Source organism: Choloepus didactylus, chromosome 20 (genome assembly GCF_015220235.1).
Source record: "Choloepus didactylus isolate mChoDid1 chromosome 20, mChoDid1.pri, whole genome shotgun sequence".
Classification (NCBI taxonomy): domain Eukaryota; kingdom Metazoa; phylum Chordata; class Mammalia; order Pilosa; family Megalonychidae; genus Choloepus; species Choloepus didactylus.
Window position 1 is genome coordinate 57,726,326 of NC_051326.1, and position 17,395 is coordinate 57,743,720.

Below are 17,395 nucleotides of genomic sequence, written 5' to 3' on the forward strand. Positions count from 1 at the left end.
ATAAGTGTATTCTGTATGCAGGAAGAAAGTAAATTCTGGCACCCAGAGGACAGATTATCTCCCGATTGCTTATGTCAATCAACAACCCTCCTTGCTGTGCAGGTAGCTCTTCACATCAAGAGTTGAAATCTAATTCTCCTCCCCTTGAATCTGAGCTGGATTTAGTAACTTGGTCAACCCATAGAATGTAGTGGAAGCTTCTTGAAGTTTCCTTCAAGGTGAGATCATAAGAAGTCCTGCTGCCTCCGCCTGGCTTTCCTGGAATGCTATTCCGGCATGCTATCCTGGAGCCCAGCCATGTGTGACAAGTCCAAGCCCACCTGGAGAGGCATCAGGTAATCACTTCAGCCAACAACCCTGACAGCCAGCATCAACCTCCAGCCACACGAGCGAACCATCCTGGATGCCACACACAGCCAAGTTCCCAAAGGATTGCAGCCTCAGCCAACATTTGATAACAAGTGCATTAGAGACTTCAAGAGGGAACTGTCTAGCCGAGTCCAGTCAACCCACAGAAACACGAGAAACAATAACAATGTATTAAGCTACTGAGTTTCAGGGTAGTTTATCATGCTGATATAGATAACTGGAATAAATCCTTAATAAAACACTAAACCTACTAGTAATTTAAAAGAATAAAACATTCCAATCAAGTAGGGTTTATTTCATAAATGCAAGTATAATTCAGTAGAGGAAGACTAGTAATATCTACCTTCATGGTGATGGATCAAAGGAAGAAAAGGTGTTATGGGTAGACGCATAGAAAGGCATTTAGTAAAATTCAATGATGTTTCCATGTTTTCAAAAAAATACCTCATTAAACTAAGCAGAAGTAATACCTCCTTAACATTAAAAAAATCTGATTAACAAAATATTCAGTATTTTGTCAGCCTTTGTAGAACAGTAATTCATGGGGGAAACATGAAAGTTTTGAAGCGGAAAAAAAAGAGTGTAGTATGGCATTAATGTACTTTTAGACTTATTTTGAAAATTCAAATAGCACTAATGCCCATTCTCCTCAAATTAATTTCTCAATTTAATACCATAATCCCAATCCAAATCTTAACAATATTTTTAGTGGAATATGACTAGCTAATTTTCAAGATCTTCTGGAAAACTAAATAAATATATGATGAGGAGGACTTGCTCCATCCTAGCAGATAACAGAATATGCCCCAGTGATTTATAATGTAGCAGTGTTTCAGGAATAGGTCAAAAGATTAACTGGAGGAGAAAGTTCTTTTCACTGTGACCTGAAATTTGTATTATAAAGTTGGCATATAAAATTAGTGGGAGAAGGATGAATTAGTCAGTAAATGAGGCCAAAAAAATTTGTTACCGTTTGTAAATAGTTTCCCAGTTCACAACACATACATATGCATAAAAATCCAGGCAGATTATTAAAAGAAAAAAATATAAAAATATGACCATAAAAAGTACTAAATAAAATTACTAAAATAAAATACAAGAGAAGACCTTTAAAATCCCGGAGTGGGGAAACCTTCATAAATACAACATACATCATAAATGCCATGAAGACAAAGGATGGAAAATATTTATTATGTAAACATTAGAAATTTCTATATGATAGATGGTGAAAAATGAAGAGCAAGTAACAAAAGCATTTACTACCTATGGTAGGTTAATATTCCTAATAAACAAAGAAATTCCACAAATCAAAAAGAAAAGGATTACGAATACAAGTAAAAAATGGATGAGAATATAAATGTACAAATTACAGAAGAAAAAAATAACAGCCAATTCATTTTAGAAAATGAATGAGAACCATCAGGAGATAATAATCAGGAAATACATACTAGAATGATAATATCCGTCCAACATAAGACTGGCAAAAGCTTATAAGTAGATAATATCTAAGTTGGTTAAGGAAAACAGATACCCTCAAAAACAGTCGGTAAGGATGAAATTTTAAACAGCTTTATTTGGGTGGGTGATCTTGCAGTATACTTCAGAATTTGTACATAGTCTTCATTTGCCAATTTAACTTATAGGAGTCTATCCTTAAAAAAAAAAACCCACTTACATACATGCACAAGGATACGTATACAGATACTCACTAAAGTACTGTATTTAAAGATGAAAATGGAAAACCAACTAAATGCCTCTCAAAATGATATTAAAATAAATGGAAAAATTTAAATAGAAAGCCATACCATGGAACAGTATGGTACTGTTTAAAAATGAGAGATCTATATGTAAACACATTCAAAGACAGTGTTAAGTGTTGGAAAGGCAAGCTAAGAAAACAGTATGTTTAAAATGCAATTCCACTTTAGGAATAAAAAGTACTATATAGATATACACATACACACAAACACGTTTGTATGTAAATAAACAGATATTTGTTTATCACAGAGAAAGTTCTAAAACAAAACTCGAGCTGATTCACTCCATACCCATTTCCATCTCCATTCTCCCTTGCTTTCCTCTATTATAGAAGCAGAAAAGCTAAATATTCAATTTTCCTGCCTGTCTTGCAATTAGAGGTAGCCACAAGACACAGATCTTGCCAATGAGATGTATACAGAAGTCTGCTGAGAGGGGTCCTGGGAAAGGTTTAGATCTGGCATTAGCAGGGAGGTTCTACATCTAGTCACGGCCAGTGTGGTCTTTTCTCTCTTTTGCCATTCTTTCTGCCTTGAATATGGATCTGACGGCTGTTGCAGCAACCATCTTGCAACCATGAAGTTAACAAGCCAACAGGCTAAGGATAGTACAGCAGAATACAAGAAGAAACATGATTCTTTAACGACATCGTTGAGCTGCTACAGTGGCTCTGGTCAACTTAACTCCAGAAAGAATCACAGAGCTAGATCTTTTTCCCTATCTGCAACTGAATGGATAGGGAAGGGTGATGAGGGAAGCCTTCAATTTTTCAAATTCATGCATCAGACACGGGAAGCAGATCTATAAGCCAATACATGCACTATATTACAGTTAAGGGCTATGCTCAATGTATGAGTTTCACTGAATGTTCAAACAGAATGATATACGTGCAGATATAATTGAAACAGACCTCACCAAGATTTAAATAATGGCTTCAATACTTTTAGCATTCCTTTCTGTGTGTTCTTCAAAAAGTAGTGTAATTTCTGAGCCCTGGTTCTCTCACTAATAAAATGTATATACTACCTATACTCACCAAATGATTCTAAGGATTAAATGAGATAATGTGGGTTAGATGCTCCCATAAGATGCCTGGCATACAGTGGACATCCAAGATTTTTATGCTGACGAGTTATTCTGGCAGACACAACCAATAGCCTATCCCACATTCACTGCCCACTTCTGGATGAAGAATTCCAATTCTGTTAGTTGTCCAGCTGTCAAGAAAGGTGATTCTATTCCCAGCTAAGGTGAAAACGCTGACTATTCTAAATCAATCACAGTGACCCCATCCTCCTGGAAACTGACTAGTTTATGGGTAGAGATAAAACTCGTGCTTGGTCAATGAAACATGGCAGAGAGGATCTGGAAAGGCTTCTCTCATTCTTACTGTCACACGTGCTTTTGTCATGTCTGTAAGTGCAGCAGCCATCAGGAGCTAACTGAGGAGCTAGCCTAGGGACAAAGGCAACATGCTGAGAATGGCAAATAGAAAGTTAAAGAGAACTTGGGCTTTCGATGCCTTCATCAAAACTGAGCTGCTGAATAAACCAACATGAGTTGTCTTGCCACATTATTTCTTGCTTTGAGAGGGAACAATTTCTATAAGGTTTATACCATTACACCAGGATGAGTTGTGATTTCTATTCATTGTAGCCTAAAGTGGCAAACAGCTATTATTAAATATCAAAATTAAATAAGCATATGAAGATTCCCAGAACACAATATTTTCTTATTCATTAAGATTTAAATGTTGATTACTACCTCCTTACAGAAAGTGAAATCACATATAAAATATCTGTTCATTTAGGTATTAGATCCACAGTGGAAATTGTTCAGTGAAAAACAAAGTGTTCAGGGACTCGGGGAATAAGTGAATTAGAAATAAATGCTGAAGAAAGCTGAGAAGGCATTCTTCCCAAACAAGAAAGTAAACAGGCAACATCACCAAACGGTTCAAAATCTTCATAAGAATAAATACAAAAACTAACAAATGAGTGTTTGTTTTAATATGCTGAAATAAAATTAAACTTTTCCCTTTCCAAGGTTCTCAAGCTTAGACATTGGTTATAGCCCAACTTCTGGAAACACATGTGCACATCTGAAGACAAACTTAGTTTTTCCTTATTTTGCCCCTTCTTTATATATTTTCACTGACCCTGTGTGTTTATATACTCTGGTTTTAAAAATTATTATTATTTTTAATTAGAGACGTTACAGGTTTACAGAAAAGTTATGTAAAAAATACAGCGTTCCTATATATCCCCCTATTGTTCACACTTTGCATTAGTGCAGTATACCTTTGTTACAAATGTTAAGAAGTACCATTAACTACAGTACATAGTTTACATTAGTTGTATTTTTCCCATATATCATCCTGTTATTAAAACCTTGTATTCTTGTACATTTGTTATAATTCATGAAAGATCATTCTTATATTTGTACTATTAATCCCAATCCACCATCCACAAGTGATCACTATGCTATACAATCCCATGCTTTATCTTCTAATTTTCATTCTAGCAACACATAGGACCCCAAACTTCCCCTTTTAACTTCATTCACATATAAAATTCAGCGCTGTGAATTACACTCGCAATAGTGTGCTACCATCACCACACAAACTAAACAACCTAAACAGAAATTCTGTACAAATTAAGCATCAGATCCACATTCCTCTACACCTAATCTATCCCCTGGTAACCCATATTCTAAATTCAAAATTTATGAGTTTTCTTATAATTATTTCATATCAGTGAGATCATACAATATTTGTCCTTTTGTGTCTGGCTTATTTCACTCAACATAGTGCCCTCAATGTTCATTCATGTTCTTGCAGGCAACAGGACTTCATTCCTTTGACAGTTGAAAAGTATTTCATCAGATGCATATACCGCATTTTATTTATCCATTCAACAGCTGACAGACACTTGGGGTGCTTCCAACTTTTGGCAATTGTGAATAATGCTATGAACATTGGTGTGCAGATCTCTGTTGAGTCCGTTTTCAATTCTACTGGTTACGTACTTGTTAGCGAGATTGCCAGGTCATATGGTAATTCTATACTTAGCATTCTAAGGAAAACTGCCAATTTGTCTTCCACAGTGGCTGCACCATTTTACATTCTCCCAGCAACGAATAAGTGTTCCTATTTTTCCATATCCTCTCCAACACTTGTAATTTTCTGCTCTTTTAGTAGTAGCCCTGCTAGTGGGTGAGAAATGATACCTCACTGTGATTTGGATTTGCATTTCCCTAGCAGCTAGTGCTGCTCAGCATCTTTTCATGTGCTTTCTGGCCATTTTTTATCCTCTTTGGAGAAATGTCTATTTAAGTGTTTTGCTCATTTTTAAACTGGGTTGTTTATCTTTTTACTGTTGATTTGTAAGATTTCTTTATATATTCTAGAAAATTAAACCTTTAATCAAAAATGTGGTTTCCAAGTATTTTCTCCCAATGAGTAGCTTGCCTTTTCACTTTCATGACAAAGTCCTTTGATGCAAAAAAGTATTCAATTAGGATGAAGTTCCATTTATCTATTTTTTTCTTCTGTTGCTTGTACTTTGGGTGAAAAGTCTGAAAAACCATTGCCTAACCCAAAATCTTGAAGATGCTTCCCTACGTTTTCTTCTAGGAGTTTTACAGTTCTGGCTCTTATATTTAGGTCTTGATCCATTTTGAGTTAATTTTTGTACGTGGTGTGAGATATGGGTCCTTTTTCATTCTTTTGCATATAAATATCCAATTCTCCCAGCACCATTTGCTGAAAAGACTATACTTTCCCAACTGAGTGGACTTGGCAGCCTTCTCAAAAATCAATTAGCTACATACTCCCTTTATCCAATGTACGGACAGATGAGTAGAAAATAGGGAAACACTAAGAGTCTCCTCCTGAATGCCTCTTTGTTGCTCAGATGTGGCCCTCTCTCTCTGGCTAAGCCAACTTGAAAGGTGAAATCACTGCCCTCCCCCCTACGTGGGATCAGACACCCAGGGAAGTGAATCTCCCTGGCAACGTGGAATATGACTCCCGGGGAGGAATGTAGACCCGGCATCGTGGGATGGAGAACATCTTCTTGACCAAAAGGGGGATGTGAAAGGAAATGAAATAAGCTTCAGTGGCAGAGAGATTCCAAAACGAGCCGAGTGATCACTCTGGTGGGCACTCTTACGCACACTTTAGGCAACCTTTTTTAGGTTCTAAAGAATTGGGGTAGCTGGTGGTGGATACCTGAAACTATTAAACTACAACCCAGAACCCATGAATCTCGAAGACAGTTGTATAAAAATGTAGCTTATGAGGGGTGACAGTGGGATTGGGAATGCCATAAGGACCAAACTCCACTTTGTCTAGTTTATGGATCGATGTGTAGAAAAGTAGGGGAAGCAAACAAACAGACAAAGGTACCTAGTGTTCTTTTTTACTTCAATTGCTCTTTTTCACTCTAATTATTATTCTTGTTATTTTTGTGTGTGTGCTAATGAAGGTGTCAGGGATTGATTTAGGTGATGAATGTACAACTATGTAATGGTACTGTAAACAATCGAAAGTACAATTTGTTTTGTATGACTGCGTGGTATGTGAATATATCTCAATAAAATGATGATTAAAAAAAAAAAAAAAAAGAAAATAGGGAAACAAAAAGTAAATGAATAATAGGGCAGGAAAAGAGCATGAGATGTTTTAGGCATTCTTTTATACTTTCATTTTTTGGAGTAATGAAAATATTCAAAAAATTGATTGTGGTGATGAATGTACAACTGTATGATGATACTGTGAACAACTGACTGTACACTTTGGATGACTGTATGGTATGTGAATATATCTCAATTAAATTGCATTTAAAAAAAAAGTTAAAAAAAATCAATTAGCCATAAGTGTTAGGGTCTATTTCTGAATTCTCAATCCAATTCCACTGATCAATCTATTTAACCTTGTATCAGTACAATGCTGTTTTCACCACTGCAGCTCTGTAATAATACTTTAAACTCAAGTGTGAATCCTCCAACTCCATTCTTCTTTCTCAAGATGGTTTTGGCTATTCAGGGCCCCTTAATCTTCCATATAAATTTGATACTTGGCTTTTCCATTTCTGCAAAGTAGGCTTTTGGAAATTTGGGATAGTGTTGCATCCATAAATTATTTGGGGTAGAAATGACATCTTAATGATATTTAGTCTTCCAATCCATGAATATGGGAATATACTTCCATTTATTTAGTTCTTCTTTGATTTCTTTTAACAATGCTTTGTAGTTTTCTATGTACAAGTCTCTTTATACCCTTGGTTAAATTTACTCCTAGATATTTGATTAGTTGCTTTCATAAATGGAATTTTTTCTTGATTTCCTTCTCAGATTGATCATTACGAGTGTATCCGAACAATATAATTGCACTTTTTGTGCAACTGTTTCACCTCCAGAAGAGAGCTTCCTTTCTTCTATTCCTTCTCTGGGAATCTTAATCTGTTCTGTTTTTGTGCAGACTTTTCCCCCCAGTTATGATATTTGTTTAAATTTCTCTCCCTCACTCAGCACCCCATTTTCCTTACACTTTTCAATTCTGGGACCATCCTACCTTACAGTAGTTCAGTTTAACTCCACCCCACCCCCTTTTTTTTTCTGTGAGACTTTTCTGCCTCCGATCTCTTCCCCTTTAGGATATATCCCAACCCTGGGAAAGAGATAGGGTCAATTCAGAAAGCTGGGTCCCTTTAGAACAGTTCATTTTGCTTTTTTAGGTGGTCCAGCCAACTGAAACTGGACTGAGTGTGGGCACAACAGTTCCTGCCAGCATTTCTATCGTGGTCTCTTTCTCTTTCCCTCCCTGGAGGCCCTTTTGTATGCAGCACTTCTCAGCAGCTTGTGTTCCATTCTGGGTCTGGGCAGACTTAGGTCTCTATGCCTGGATATGCAGGAGTTCTAACTCACTGCTGTGAGTCATCCTGCAGTTTCTGTCCACTGTGGGGGTGCCCTGGGCCATGCTGCCTCTGAGCAACTGCCCAGCTGCAGAGGACTAAGTGTGGGGAGGGGAATACAATCCAGCTGGGGGTGCAGGATGGAATTTTCCTAACCGATATTTTTCTATTTCTCTGATTCAGCATTTGTGGAGTCCTACTCTGGTTTCCATTGTCCTCCAGAGTTCTAAGCAAGTAGGAATTGTCGTTTTAGTCACTAAATCTCTGGGGAGGCTTTTTCAGAGGATGTCTTACATCACATGTCGCCATGTTGATGATGTCACTCTATACTGCTCTGTTTGACAGTATTTTATTTTTAAGTTGTTTTTAAAAATTATATAGAAATGCAAAGACAACAGATTAGCCAAAACATTTCTGTGGGAAAAAAATAAAACAAAGAAACTTACACTATCTGATTTCAAGACTAAGTATAAAATTTCAGTAATCAGGACATTATGGTACTGGCATAAAGTTAGACACAAAGATCAAAGAATGGAATAGAGTCCAGAAATAAAGTTACACAAATATATTGAACTGATTTTTGACAAGAGTCAAGGCAATTCAATGCCGAAAAGACTGTCTGCATGATACACAGTGCTAGGATAAATGATCATATGTATACATAAATAAATGAACTTCAACCCTTACCTCACAGCATGTACAAAAATTAACTCAAAACAGATCAAGACCTAAACATAAAAACAGAAACTATAAAACCTCCAGAAGAAAATAGGAAAAAATATTTATTCTTAACCTTGGAATAGGTAGATTTCTTAGAAAGGACACAAAAAGCTCTAAACCATAATATTAAAAGTTGGTTGAGTTCATCAAAATTTTAAAGTTTTGCTCTTCAAAAGACACCAGTAAGAAGACAAAAAGATAAGTCATAGATTGGGAGAAAATATTCACAATTCATATATCTGAGAAAGGACTTATATAAAGACTATAGAAAGAACTTTTACAACTCAGCAATAATAAAACCCAATAAAAAACAGTCTGGAGATCTGAACAGACACGTCCCAGAAGATTTCATACAATCTTCTTTGCAGATTCCTTCTCATCTTGGGGCACTGGGATTAAGTTCTCTTTTCTTCTGCATTTACATGCATTTCAAGAGGATTTCATCCAGTCCCATGGTTTTTAAATAGCTACTGTATACTAATATCTCCACCAGATCCTATACCTCTAGCCTAGACACAATCTCCTGAGCTCCAAACTCAAATAACCTAGTTACTCAACATTTCTACCTGGTTGGCTAATGAGCATCTCGAACCATGTTCAAAACAGAAATCCTGATCCACCAAAACTACCTTTTCCCCAGTCTTCTCTTAGCAATGGCACATCTTTCTCCCAGTTTCTTTGCCCAAAAAAACTAAAGTCATTTTTGATATACCTATGACTCACATCCCACATCCAAATCCAACATTAAGTTCTCTTCACACTATTTTCAAAATATACCCTAAATTGAGCAATTCCCACCACTTCTTCCTACTACTTCCAAGCCAGACTACTGAAATAGTGTCCTGACTCAGCACTCTTTTTCTACTGTCACTTCCCCATACAGTCTATTATTCACATAGCATCCAGAGTGCTCAAAACTTCCCAGTGGCTATCCATCACAGAATAAAATCCAATCTGCTGAACTGGGCCTTAACTACAACACTGGACGCCTGCTTGTCTTGTTCATCTCCCTTCGACATATTCATTTCCCTCCACCATTTCGCAACTTGTTCACTATGCTCCAGCAGCCCTGGCCTTCTTGTTGGTTCCTCAAGCCATTGAATCAGATGATGCATTCTTCATCTATGCTTTCAATCTACGCCCACTTACCCCTCACCCCAAACTAAAGTCCTTGCAATCATGAGAAAATCCTTCAGTTAACTCCACCACTTTTTCTAGTCAAAACCAATTTCCTTCCTTCTGCTTTAAAATCCTGTTTAAAAGTAGTCAGTAACTGTTTGTTTTTTGTCTGACTTCATCTCCAGCATGGCTCCTAAATCTCCTACAGTATAGCTTCCGCTGGAGGCTCTCTTGTCTGCCTAACTCACTCTACTTGTCTTTTATTTCATCACAATCACAAGTTTAACTCTATGCTTCAATCTTATCAAATTACTCCTTGCTCCTCAACACACCCTGTACTTTCACGCTCAATGGTTTACTTCTGCTTTATTATCTCTGAATACTACTCTCTTCTCATTTCCACCTTCAAAATTCTCATCTTTTAGTTCTACCTCAAATCCCTATCAATCAACAAAGCCCGAGCTGATCCTCAAACATTAATTTCTCCTTCATATGCATTCCCACAGTACTTCATTTATGTCTGTTTTCCTTAGTAACATGTTCCTTCAAAAACTTGTTGACCTAGGAACTAATTTAAAAAAAAAAACAAAAAACAAAACCAAGACATCAAGTCCTTTCTTTGTTTCTTAAGGCTGAATGACAATGCATTTACATGGAATTTTTATTTTGAGTATAACTAAGGAACCCAGAATTATTATAGGTTGATGAAAATCATAACACTACGGGAGCTTAGAGAAAAGCCTGGCAATGCTCAAAGCACTTAAAACACATACACAGCAAATCCTCCAGCAATTTGGGGGAAAGACAAGTTGGTCTTACCATGAGTATTGCCTCAAGCTGGTCAAGATTTTCCAAGTTCGTGCTATTTTTGCATTAATGAATTTGCTGAAATAGGACTCTATTTCACTTTAGTTTTATCCTTGTGTACTATAATTGGTTCTTACTAAACCATTCTGATTTTTATTTTGTTCCTTTCGCTTTCTTCTCCCTCTTCTGTTTTGGACTGGGAAGGAGAAATAATGAGACAGACAGACAGAAGGTAAGCTCAGGTCAAAACTATTTGAAAGGGGGGAAGGGCAAGATGGCAGCATAGAGAGGAGTGGAATTTAGTTAGTCCCCTGGAGGAACTAATAAACAACCAGGAACAACTAGTAAATAATCTGGAATAACTGCTGGGGGACAACCTGACTGTCAACACATCATACACCAATCTGGATTGGGTGGAATGCCTGAGATCACAGCATAAAATCTGTCAGTAAAAACAGCAGAACTGCGCCGAGATCCAGCTCCCCCCATGGCAGGGTGAGCTGCGTAACCTTGTTGTAGAAGAAAGCAGCAGCCCCAGAGCAAGTGAATATAACCCAGCCCAGCTCCAACAGGGGTTTTGATTAACAAATGTAGACAGCTGAATACAACCTACAAACATCGACAACCCCCCTAACAAGCAGACAGAGGCTTTTGGTGATGGCTGACCTTAAAGAGCCAGAAAATGCCTGTGCCCCAGGAAAGGGAGCCCAGAAGACCAGGTGCTTTCTCTGATGGGTGAAATTGGGGGTGGGGGTGGGGTGGGGGGTTGGACTGGCTCTGAAAGGGGCTTTCTTTCACTTTTATGGAGAAAGCCTCAGCCATTTTCAGTTCACAGCGCTCTGACCCAAACAGGAGTGGTGGTAACTCAGTCAGAGAGACAAAGGAGGAATTCAGATGCAGAGGATAACTCCCTGGGGGTGTATCTTCCCTAAGAGAAAGGAGTTGGGGCTCAGTTCTAGTGCGAGCCTTCCCTTCAGAACCCAGACCCCAGGACCTTGGGGAAAAACAATCAAACCAGTAAAAGCTAAGCTGACAACTAAAGGGGCCACACCTCCTTACATCACTTAGGAGTGACAGCTGAAAGGCGACACCTACTGGGCAGGTTAGGAAAAGCACAGCAGCCAGAAGCCTCACAGGAAAATCTGTCAATTTTCTAAGACACACCCTCAGGGAAACTTGAAACAGAACATAACAACATTCTGAGATCTGAACCCGTTCTGGTCTGGGAAAATCTGGGGTAACTGGGGAAGCCAGATGCCTAGATGACAGAGGACTATGAACTACACTGGGAATGGTGGAGATATGGCACAGTCAAAGGAACAAACTAACACCTCAATTAAGATACAGCTGAAATACTGTTTCACTTTAATGAAACAATCAAATAAAGATTTTCAAAGAAATATGCTAAATCAATTCAAAAACCAAATCAATAAGTTCAGGGAAGATACAGCAAAAGAGATGAAGGATATAAAGAAAACACTGGGTAAACATAAGGTAGAAATCGAAAGTTTGAAAAAACAACTGGCAGAATCTATGGAAATGAAAGGCACAACACAAGAGATGAAAAACACAATGGAGACATACAACAGCAGATCTCAAGAGGCAGAAGAAAACACTCAAGAAATGGAGAAAAAAGACACCTGAAATCCTACACACAAAAGAACAGATAGGGAAAAGAATGCAAAAATATGAACAAAGTCTCAGGAAACTGAATGACAACATGAAGCACATGAATGTACATGTCATGGGTGTCCCAGAAAGAGACGGGAAAAGGGGCAGAAGCAAAAATAGAGGAAACGGTCAATGAAAATTTCCCGTCTCTTATGAAAGACATAAAATTACAGATCCAAGAAGCGCAGCATACCCCAATCAGAATAGATCGGAACAGACCTACGCCAAGACACTTAATCAGATTACCAAACATCAAATACAAAGAATCCTGAAAGCAGCAAGAGAAAAGTGATCCATCACATACAAAGAAAGCTTGATAAGACTATGTGTGAATTTCTAGGCAGAAACCATGGAGGCAAGAAGGAAGTGAGGTGATATATTTAAGATACTGAAAGAGTAAAAACACCAACCAAGACTCCTATATCTGGCAAAACTGTCCGTCAAATATGAGGGAGTTTAAAATATTCTCTGACAAACAGACGATGAGAGAGTATGCGAACAAGATACCTGCTCTACAGGAAATACTAAACGAGCACTACAGACAGGAAAAGACAGGAGTGAGAGGTCTGGAAAACAATTTTGGGTGATGGTACACAACAATGTAAGTACACTGAACAAAGATGACTGTGAGTATGGTTGAGAGAGGAAGGTTAAGAGCATGTGGGACCCACAAGGAAAGAGGAAAGATAAAGACTGGGATTGTATAACTCAGTGAAACCTAAAGCGCTCAACAATTATGATAAAAGGTACAACTATGTTATTACATGAGGGAGAACAAATGAATGTCAAACTTGCAAGGTGTTAAAAATGGGTTGTATTGGGGAAAAATACAATCAATGAAAATGAGAAACTATAGTTAACAGAAACATTGTATTATGCTTCCTGTAGTGTAACAAAGGCAATAAACCAAAGCTAAATACATATAAGAGGGGGACATAAGGGAGGGGTATGAGACTCTTGACATTGGTGATGTTGCCTGATTCTTTTATTGTACTTTAGTTTAATTCTATCTTTCCTTTTGTTTCTTTTTTATCTGTCATTTTTTTCTTTCTTTTTGTTTTTCTTTTGTCTCTCTACCTTCTTTGACTCTTCCTCCTTCTTTGTGGAAGAAATAGAGATGTCCTTATATAGATAGTGGTGATGGTGGTAAACGTATAAATATGTGATTATACAGGGAACCATCAATTGTTTACTTAGGATGGAATGTATGGTGGGTGAACAAAACCGTGTTAAAAAAAAGAAGGGTTGATGAAGAAACCTTGAGGGCACTATATTGAGTGAAATAAGTCAGACACAAAAGGACAAATATTGCTTGGTCTCAGTGATATGAACTAATTATAATATGTAAACTCAGAGACATGAAATATAAGTTACCAGGCTATAGAATGAAGCTAAAGAATGCGGAGCAGTTGCTTATCATGAGCAGAATGTTTAACTAGGTTGAACTTACGTGTTTGGAAATGGACAGAAGTGATGGTAGCACATTATTGTGAGAAAAACTAGGTGCTGAATGGTGTGTGAATGTGGTGGAAAGTGGAAGCTTAGAGTCACTCATGTCACCTGAAGGAAAGTTAGAGGTTAAAAGATGGGAAAGTATAAAACAGTGAATCTTGTGGTGGACAATGTCCATGATTAACTGTACAAATATTAGAAATCTCTTTCATGAACTAGAACAAATGTATGACACTATAACTACAAGCTAATAATAGAGGGGTATATAGGGAAAAAATATACCTATTGCAGACAATGTAATACGGTTAGTAGTATTTTAACATTGTTTCATCAACAGTAACAAATGTAGTATACCAATACTATCAGTCAATAATGGGGGGGGGTGGTTAAGGGTAGGAGAGGATTTGAGTTTTCTTTTTTGTTTTTATTTCTTCTCTGGAGTAATGAAAATGTTCTAAAAATTGGAAAAAAAATTAATTGTGGTGATGGATGCACACTTGTATGATGGTACTATAGGCAATTTATTGTGCACTTTGGATCTTTGGATGATTGTATGGTATGTGAATAATCTCAATAAAATTAAATTAAAAAAAAAACTATTTGAGAAACACATCCTAGTGGCTCCTAAGAGCCTTTAATTCAAGGGTCCAGTTTTGTTCAACTTTGTATCTCCAAGTCTTTCCTCCAGTTCTTGACATTAACCTTATATATTGTAGGATACTGTATATTTTTAAAGGGAGACTCCAGATTAAAAAAAAAAAAAAATCCCCAACCAAATATTTCTCCAAACATATGTCTCAAGTTCATTCCTCTTGAAACTTATTCCCAAACTTTTATCCACATTATAACATTTCCACTTCTAGAATATATCACTGCAAATCAAATAATAAAAATACAATTCATGGAATGTAGCTAGCCCTTCTATTTCTTAACAATTTAAGCAGCAATAAACATAAAGTTAAGAAATACAAATTAATAAAACAATAAATATAGTGGTAGGGAGAACATTAGATTTAATCCCAAAGACGGCACTAATGAGAAACTATAGTCTGAAAAGTACTCAACAAATAATTTACAAGATCTTAAAAAACAGGCTTGGATAACAAATTACCAGAAAAACCAGAAAAACTGCACAATGCACACAATATTAACTAAACAAAGATGATTTCCCAAAATGCTAAATATGTAAATATGGAAATTTTTACATTTAAAAATAAAACAGGTATGAGACTATGAAAACAATTTTTCAACATAAAAATAATTTACTAACCTATGAGTGAATGAAATAAAGAAAACAAACTGTGAAAGTTCCATTTCTGGGTATATTTCAAAACAGTATTTTAAGTCTAATAAAATCAACAGTGACCTGGAAAGAAGACTTAAAAATCAACTTTCTTGGGGAGTGGGGCAAGATGGTGGACTGGCGAGGCACAGAATTTTTTCTCTCCTCTAGAGCAGCTGGTAATTACCCAAGACCTATATGAAACAGTGTTTTCAGGGTCTCCAGTAATCAGTCACACATCGGACACAAGTTTGGAATGGGAGGAAAAGCTGAGATCTCAGCGAACATTGTAAGTTCCCCCAATCAGGGGTCTGGTGCCCTCCCCACCTAAATCCCACACACTGACTTGCTGCCAGCTCCCTGAAAGAGGGAAAAAAAACACAAAAAAACAACAATCTGCTGAGGACAAGAAGTGGGGCTCAACCCAGCCTCAACTGTAGAATTATTTAACAAATTAATGAACTAATTTTTGGAGCTGGAGGTGCTAAAAAAGGGCTGGGCTCCAAGAAAGGGGGAGGGCACATAAAAGCAGGCACCCAGTCCCAGGCTCCAAAAAAGCATTTTTTTTCTTTCCCCCTACATTTTCTCCCTTCTCCCTGACTCTATCTTTTTGCATTTCAACAGCCCCCAGCAGGGTTAGAATTGAAGTTGTTGGAGAATAATTATCAGACAATAGCCCTAAGTACATCTTTAAATGCTCTATTCTGACACTGACAAAACTTCGAGACTGGGGAAAGGGATTCCTCTTTTTTTTTCTTTTTTCTTGTTTTTCTTTTCTATTTTTTTAATCTAAAAGTAACATGTGGTTATTTTCTATCAGAAAGCCCAAGCTGAAGGACTAGGCTAGGCTTGGGGGTAGACAGAGTACCCAGAACTTCTTTGAATTCCAGATTCACTTCTGAAGAAGGTCTCCACCCCAGTCTTTAATTGGCAACTCAGGCTGACCAAAGAATTAAGCTGGAATTGCCCCAAAGAGAAGAGGGGAGAAGGGAGTAGTGCCCCTGAGACAACTGGAGTTCTGAGGATTGGGAGCGTGGAGGGAGGTCCAGCTCAACTGGCAGTCCTCCTTCTGGGAACTCAGACCCCAGAGGCTGGAATTCAGATTCCGGCTTCAGTCTGCCACATCCCTGACAGGATCAGAGTCGCCAGGAGAACTAAAGGCTCCATACCTCCTGATGCTGGTTGGGGAACTGTGGGCTGGCAAGTGCCACCTGCCAGACAGGAGCAGAAAAGCACCGATTCTAGAGACCTCATAGGAGGGTCTCATTCTCAGGAAAACTCCATACCCTCCTCATGAGACCTGGGCCTCTCTAGACTGGGAAAATCTGACTGGGGTCAACCATATCTGAGGAGACCCTCTCACAAAAAGGCTACATAGAGGCAGGGCAAGAAACAGAAAAACAAGAGGTGAAAAATTCTGATCAACTAAATAGAACCTAAGTTAGAGGTCTAGAATAAGTTGAACTGAACAATAGAGGTCAGAGAACAAAGTCAATCAACAAGAAACCCCTAGGTAAAAGAGGGAAAATGAGCTCCAGAATAAACTAATCAAGAAAATCAGATGCCTAGTCAACTTAAGATAACAAGCCAAACTAGGAAACATGAAAATATGGACCAGCAAAGGAACAAACTAATAGTTCAACTGAGATACACGAGTGGAGGCAACTAATGCTAAATCAATTCAATGAACTGAAGGAAGATATGGCAAAAGAGATGAAGGATTTAAAGAAGACACTGGATGACCATAAAGAAGAATTCATAAACTTGAAAAAACAAATGGGAGAACTCATGGGAATGAAGGCCACAATGGAGGAGATGAAAAACACAATGGAGGTACACAACAGTAGATTTGAACAGGCAGAAGAAAAGATCAGTGAACTGGAAGACAAGACATTTGAATTCATACACACAAAAGAACACATGGTGAAAAAAATGGAAAAATACAAGCAGGGTCTTAGGGAGGAGTGACAACATGAAATGCACAAATATACGTGTCATGGGTATCCCAGAAGGAGAAGAGAGTGGAAAAGCGGCAGAAATAATAATAGAAGAAATATTCACTGAAAATTTTCCAACTCTTACGAAAGACAGAAAATTAGAAATTCAAGAAATACAGCATACACCAAACAGAATAGATCCCAATAGACTTACTCCAAGACACTTACTGATCAGACTGTCCAATGTCAAAGAAAAAGAGAGAATTCTGAAAGCAGCAAGAGAAAAGCAATCCATCACATACAAGGGAAGCTCAATAAAACTATGTACAGATTTCTCTGCAGAAAGCATGGAGATGAGAAGAGAG

At 37.6% G+C, this 17,395-nt stretch overlaps 1 protein-coding gene across 16 annotated transcripts in view; it reads right to left on the bottom strand.

Moving 5' to 3' along the window:
- Positions 1 to 17,395, bottom strand: part of MBOAT2 (membrane bound O-acyltransferase domain containing 2) — a 225,196-nt gene that overhangs the window by 78,362 nt on the left and 129,439 nt on the right. The window contains exon 1 of one of the 16 annotated variants that reach the window (XM_037812541.1): positions 10,701 to 10,860. The exons of the other annotated variants lie outside the window; for them this stretch is intronic. The gene's annotated coding sequence lies outside the window, so the exon portion shown is untranslated. Of the gene's footprint in view, positions 1 to 10,700; positions 10,861 to 17,395 lie in introns of those variants that run through there. 16 annotated transcript variants of the gene reach the window in all.